Here is a 7500-nt window from a genome sequence, read left to right as displayed (position 1 = left end):
TATAAACTCGGGACGTTGCAGTACTGTCATGAAAATTCATACCACAAAAAACAACAACCCCAAAACAAACAAACCAACGAACAAAAACACAGAGTTACAATGCTAGTACTTCCAACATGTCGAATATGAAAACAACAACAGCAGAAAAGAAACACACACGCGCGCGCGCGCACACACACACACACACTTAAAATTCTGAAAAATAATCACAGCACGCACACACACACACACACACACACACACACACACACACACACACACACACACACTTAAAATTCTGAAAACATAATCACAGCACACACACACACACACACACACACACACACACACACACACACACACACACACACACACACACACACACACCAAAACAACAAAAAAAACCCCAAACAACAAACACACACACAAAAACGCGAACACCAACAATCAATCAAACACAAGAACCGTGCATATTTCTTCCAAGGCAACGTCCAACGTAGTTACTTGGAGCTGTTTTCGTTCTCTGCCTATGTCTCTGTCTCCGTCTCTCTCTCACTCTCTCTGTGTCTCTCTTTGTCTGTCTGTCTGTCTCTCACTCTGTCTCTCTCACTATCTCTGTCTCTCTCTCTGTGTCTCTCTCACTCTCTCTCACTCTCTGTCTCTCACTCTCTGTCTCTCACTTTCTCTCTCACTCTATCACTCTCACTCTCTCTCTTTCTCTCTCTGACTCTCTCTCTCTCACTCTCTCTGTCTGTCTCTCTCTCACTATCACTCTACCTCACTCTCTCTATCATTCTCTCGTCTCTCTCTCTCTCTCTCACTCTCTCTGTCTCTCTCTTTCTCACACACACACACACACACACACACACACACACACACACACACACACACACACACACACACACACACACAATCTCTCTCAGTCAGTTTCTCTCTCCGTCTCTCACTTTCTCTGTCTCTCTCTCACTCTCTCTCTCACTGTCTGTCTGTCTCTGTCTTTCACTCTCTCTGTCTCACTCTCATATTCCCTCTCTCTCTCTCTCTGTCTCTCTCTCTCCTACTCGCCTCTCTCTATCTCTCGCATTTTTCTCTCTGTCTCTTTGTATTTGTATTTCTCTTTTTATCACAACAGATTTTCACAGTGTGAAATTCGGGTTGCTCTCCCCATGGAAAGCGCGTCGCTACACTACAGCGCCACCCATTTTTATTATTATTATTATTTTAATTTATTAAAAAAAAATTCCTGCGTGCAGTTTTATTTGTTTTTCCTATCGAAGTAGATTTTTATACAGAATTTTGCCAGGAACAACTCTTTTGTTGCCACGGGTTCTTTTACGTGCACTAAGTGCATGCTGCACACGTTCACTAAGTGCATGCTGCACACGGGATCTCGGTTTATCGTCTCATCCGAATGACTAGCGTCCAGACCACCACTCAAGGTCTAGTGAAGGGGGGAGAAAATACCGGCGGCTGAGCCGTGATTCGAACCAGCGCGCTCAGATTCTCTTGTTTCCTGGGTGGACGCGTTACCTCCAGGCCATCACTCCACTCTTGTGAGTTTGAAGTTCATAAAATACCCATTCAAAATGGTGACGTTTCTACTCTGAACTTTGCAAATACTCTTCTGACATTATCATTTTTAGTAGTAGTAGTTGTAGTAGTAGTCGTAGTAGTAGTAGTAGTAGTAGTAGTAGTAGTAGTAGTAGAATTTACGCCTAATCTTGAAAATAAGCCCTAGGCGTTTACAAATATAATACATACATAAATATCAAAAAGGAAAAATTGAACACAAGATACCAAACATGATTAAAAATTATTCATCCTCCCCCCCCCCCCCCACAGACACACACCCACAATACACACAACCACACACACACACACACACACACACACACACACACACACACACACACACACACACACACACACACACACGTTATAGCACACAATCATAAATAGTACACAATCAAAAACACAACCAACACAATTGTGAAACTATCTGGGATGTCTTGGATTTGGCATTCCTATGCACTTACAGATATCTGGTGAAAGAGAAACGACTTTTCAATGACTGGGCAATCTGCCTGTGTCCTGTGGAAATACAGAGAAGAGGGATGTACAAAAGCACGCTGCAGTGATTGACAAAACATAGGTGTCAGGTGTTGAAGTGGTGGGGGCTGGGGGGTGGGGAAGGGGGTATAGTCACACATTTGCAACAGCAGGCGCATGTAGGGGTGTGTGTGGAGGAGGGGGATGAGGGGGGAGGGAGAGGATAATACGACAGCGACAAGAATGCTTACAACTGTTAGTGACATACAGTGCCTAAAAAAAAGGACAAGGGAATTCATACACATAGTGTTCGTGCTACACACAGTAAATACGCATTGATGTTCTATAACGAACACGAATTATGTTCACAGCAACAACATAAGGCACAAGCGCCACGGTAACTCAGTTATGTTAGATTTTCTGCCGTTTTCTAAAAGTAAATACTTTTGTTTTTTAAAAGAAAAACGTAATGCAAGTGGCATACACATTCTTGTACAAACAGAAAGAGAGAAAGACACAGACCGACAGACAGACAGGCAGACAGACAGACAGACAGACAGACAGACAGAGATTTTCAACGGCGGTCCAGGACATAACATGCCCCCTGCCATGTAAAGGACCTAGAAAAATATTTCAGATTTTTTTTTCAATTGTCATCTTCCAAAGCAAACCGTTTGTACAGGGCCACTCACTTTAGTTCTATGGTTTCCGCGGGTTGAAAAATACTGTTAAGATGGTGTGGAAAACCCAAACCGGTGAGACTTCTAAGAACCGACCCTGTGGGGGAGAGATTCGTCCATTTCTGAACAAACTAGTATGCTGTATTTTTTTTTGTTTCTTTCTAGTTGGTAAGCACACAAAGATGAAAAAGAAATCAATGAACACACACTCTTACACAGACACAGACAGACAGACAGACAGACAGACACACACACACACACACACACACACACACACACACACACACACACACACACATACACACATGTGTGGTTCGTCCGTCGGGATCGACGAGGACCATCTAGTCATCCTGGGGGTGGGTGGGTTGGGCTCTGTGGGTGCGCAGATGACTGGTCAGGCCAATCCGCGCCCGAAAGGTTCTGACGCAGTGTGGACAGGGGATGGTTGCGGCTGTCGGGGACTTGCTCGCACTGCTTTTCCTGGCCTGTCTGCGTTGCTCTGCTGCAGCGATTCTGTTGGCCTCACAGGATTTGGCGCCTTCGTGGACAGCTGAACGCCACTTTGGTCTGTTCATTGTATTCAGCTCCCATGTGTCGTGGCTGATGCTGAAGGCCTTCAGAGAAGCTTTCAGAGTGTCTTTGAAGCGCTTCTTTTGGCCTCCATGGGAGCGCTTGCCATGTTGGAGTTCGCCGTACAGCAGTTTCTAGGGGAGCCGGTGGTCTGGCATGCGAACTACATGGCCTGCCCAGCGCTGCTGGGCCTGCATCAAGATGGTGTAGATGCTGGGCAAGTTTGCACGAGTGAGCACCTCTGTGTCAGGGATCTTCTCTTGCCACTTTATGCCGAGAAGTTTTCTGAGGCTGGTGGTGTGGAAGTGGTTCAGCTTTTTGGCGTGGCGTTTGTAGACCGTCCATGATTCGCATCCATAGAGCAGTGTGGTGAGAACTATGGCCTTGTGTACTTTGAGCTTCGTCTCCAGGGTGATGCCTCTCCTGTTCCAAACGTTCTTATGGAGTCTGCTGAAGGCAGCGCTGGCTTTGGCGAGTCTGGCATTCACCTCGTCATCGATGACAACTGTGCGAGAGAGTGTACTGCCCAGGTATGTGAACTTTCCACCGCGTTCAGTCGTTGCCCGCTGATGAAGATGTTTGGTTCAACATAAGGCTTTCCTGGAGCTGGCTGGTGCATCACCTCAGTCTTCTTTGTGCTGATTGTGAGGCCAAAGCTGTCACAGGCAGCAGAGAACTTGTTGACACTGTGTTGCATGTCAGCTTCGGAGGCAGCGTTGAGAGCGCAGTCATCAGCAAACAGGAAGTCGTTGACGGTGTCTGTCCTCACCTTGGTTTTTGCTTGAAGCCTCCTGAGGTTAAAGAGTGAACCATCTGTGCGGTACCTGATGCCAGGTCAGGTCACTAGATCTGCTACTGGTAACCTGAAATCCAGTACAACCTGTTCAGGGTCGGATTGCCGGCGACTAAACCGGCACTCTCACCACTCCCTTCCGGGACTGGTGAGGCGGGTGGCTAGACACCCTTATGGAATTAAAAACGAGATCCATAAAAGGGCGTCGGCTCAGGAGAGCCACCGACGGCCATCTAGCTCCACCGTGCTGTGTGCATGCCACACACAGTTGGCCCCCGGGGTGTGTCTACCCATGCATGCGAAGTCTGGATCCGGTAGAATCTGCGGAAGAAACCTAACGGTTCAACGGAGAGGAAGGCGGATACAGCAACGCACTGTGGAGTGCAGAGAGCAAGATGAGACACCGAAAGGATATCTTGGTCATCCACTGCATCCGTGCTCATCCTCCAGTTGTCTCGACTTAGTCTTGCCACTGGAAATTGGTGGACCCGGACGAGAGAGTGAGGTCGACGTTGCGCAACTCCTCTTCACTTTAAACAAACTCATCGCGCAAGTCATCAGTCATCCATACTGACCTTTCATCCATTCATCATTTCATCACCCCCAAGTCCTGTGGCGACAGGCGAGCGACGAAACGACAGGTGTGGGTACACTGGCAGTCGCAGCCGCAGACCTGCACGCAGGCGGTTCAGGCCATAGGGTCGTTCTTCATCGACAGGAGCAGCGATGGAGCTCGGCAGCTGTCTGAGCGTCTGAGCAGCCCTCTTTAGGAATGCACTGCTCACCTCCCTGGCATGAGGAAGGGGCTAGAAAAGGTGCCCTAAAAATTGCCTGCTCCATATCGCCCTGGCCAGCATACCGCGGCTGGCGGGGACCCTACATCAGCGGTCGAAACAAAGAGAAAGAAAAGAAAAAAACAAGGATCGTTCCTCTCACCATTGGTGCTTGGAACATAAGGACTCTCCTGGACAGAGATAACGTGGACAGACCCCAAAGGAGAACGGCACTAGTTGCATCCGAACTCGCCAGATACAACATCGACATCGCAGCCTTGAGTGAGACTCGGCTTGCAGGCGAAGGTGAGCTCTGTGAACGGGGATCTGGTTACACCTTCTTCTGGAGTGGACGAGGAAGCGAAGAGCGACGTGAGGCTGGCGTTGGTTTTGCAGTAAAAACAGCACTTGTCAGCAAGCTAGCAGGAATCCCAAAGGGAGTCAACGATAGGCTTATGACCATGAAACTCCCACTGGCATCTGGCCAGAAGCACCTCACCATTGTCAGTGCCTACGCCCCAACCATGACCAACCCGGATGAAGTGAAGGCGAAGTTCTACGAGGACCTTCACTCTGTCATTGCTGCTATCCCTAAAGCAGACAAGCTCATCATTCTTGGGGACTTCAATGCTAGAGTTGGCTCTGACTACATCTCCTGGGATGGAGTGATTGGAAAGCATGGTGTGGGCCACTGTAACCCAAATGGATTGCTTTTGCTTCAGACCTGTGCAGAGCACGAACTGCTGATAACCAACACAGTTTTCTGCCTCCCTACCCGTAACAGGACGTCATGGATGCACCCTCGCTCAAAGCATTGGCATCTCATCGATTACGTCATCGTCAGGAAAAGGGATAGGCAAGATGTACGTGTGACAAAGACCATGTGCGGCGCCGAGTGTTGGACAGACCATCGCCTTGTAGTCTCGAAGCTGAATATTCGAATCCAGCCCAAGAGACGCCCCCAAGGCCAGAAGGCTCCAAAACGGCTCAACATTGCTCAGCTGAAAAACATCACCATCAAACAGACCTTTGTGGAGCTGCTGGAAGATCGTCTGGAATCCGCCTCTCTGGACAACCAGAATGTGGAGTCTGACTGGAGGACCCTGCGCGAGATGATCTATAGTACAGCTTCAGAGACCCTGGGACCCATGACCAGAAAGCACAAAGACTGGTTTGATGAAAACTGTGAGGAAATCAAGCAGCTTCTGGATGAGAAACGCCGTCTGCATCAAGCCCACCTGAGCAACCCAAAGTCCACATCAAAAAAGGATGCGTACAATGCCATCCGCAGGACTGTTCAGCAAAAGTTACGTCAGATGCAGGATAAGTGGTTGAGCGACAAAGCCGATGAGATCCAGGGATATGCTGACAGGCACGATATGAAGAGGTTCTATGATGCCTTAAAAGAAGTCTACGGTCCCACATCCTCAGGATCATCCCCCCTCCTCAGTGCAGATGGGAATACCTTGATCACCGAGAAGGAGAAAATTCTCAAACGCTGGGCTGAGCACTTCAACAGTGTCTTAAATCGCCCTTCCTCCATAAATGATGAAGCCATAGACCGGCTCCCACAAGTCCCCATCAACGAAGCACTGGACGATCCGCCAACACTTCTTGAGACCCAGAAAGCAATCCGTCTGCTATCCAGTGGCAAAGCACCTGGCTCAGACTCCATACCAGCAGAGGTCTACAAGGATGGAGGCACTGTGCTGACTGAGAAGCTCCATCAGCTGTACTCACTCATGTGGAAAGAAGAGACGATCCCCCAGGATTTCAAAGATGCATCTATCATTCACCTGTACAAGCGAAAGGGGAACCGGCAAGCCTGTGATAACCATCGGGGCATTTCCTTGCTCTCTATCGCAGGCAAGATACTTGCCAGGATCTTACTAAACCGCCTCACAGCACACCTTGACCAAGGTCATTTGCCTGAGAGCCAATGTGGATTCCGGAAAGAGCGCGGAACCACCGACATGGTGTTTGCTGCAAGGCAGCTGCAAGAGAAATGTCAGGAGCAAAATGCTGCTCTGTTCTCCACCTATGTTGACCTCACTAAAGCCTTCGACACCGTGAGTAGAGAGGGACTGTGGAAGATCATGGCCAAGTACGGATGCCCTCGGAAATTTATTTCCTTGGTCAGCCAATTCCATGAAGGCATGCAGGCTCGAGTCCAGGACAATGGTGAAACATCTGCTGCTTTTCCTGTCACAAATGGTGTCAAGCAAGGCTGCGTCCTGGCTCCAACACTGTTCAGCCTCATGTTCTCTGCAATGCTTACTGATGCCTTCAGAGATGGCGATGTTGGAATTGGCCTAAAGTACCGAACAGATGGCAAGCTGTTTAACCTCAGAAGGCTTCAAGCAAAAACGAAGGTCATGACAGACATCATCAGAGACTTTTTGTTTGCTGATGATTGTGCCCTCAACGCTGGATCTGAAGCTGACATGCAACTCAGCGTGGACAAATTTGCCACTGCCAGCAGGAACTTCGGCCTTACCATCAGCACGAGGAAAACTGAAGTTCTCCATCAGCCAGCCCCAGGGAAACCCCACGTTGAGCCCAACATCACAGTCAACGGTCAGAGACTCAGTGTGGTGGAGCGGTTCACATACCTTGGCAGCACATTGTCACAAAATGCGACCATTGACGATGAAGT

At 48.7% G+C, this 7500-nt stretch overlaps 1 protein-coding gene across 4 annotated transcripts in view; it reads left to right on the top strand.

The window, feature by feature from the left end:
- LOC143293785 (putative transporter HI_0519) overlaps positions 1-7500 on the top strand; it is an 86976-nt gene that overhangs the window by 45872 nt on the left and 33604 nt on the right. The gene's annotated exons all lie outside the window — the stretch shown is intronic.

This window comes from Babylonia areolata, chromosome 19 (assembly GCF_041734735.1).
Source record: "Babylonia areolata isolate BAREFJ2019XMU chromosome 19, ASM4173473v1, whole genome shotgun sequence".
Taxonomy (NCBI): domain Eukaryota; kingdom Metazoa; phylum Mollusca; class Gastropoda; order Neogastropoda; family Buccinidae; genus Babylonia; species Babylonia areolata.
Note: the sequence above shows the minus strand (reverse complement) of the source record. Positions and strands in the feature narration are given on the sequence as shown.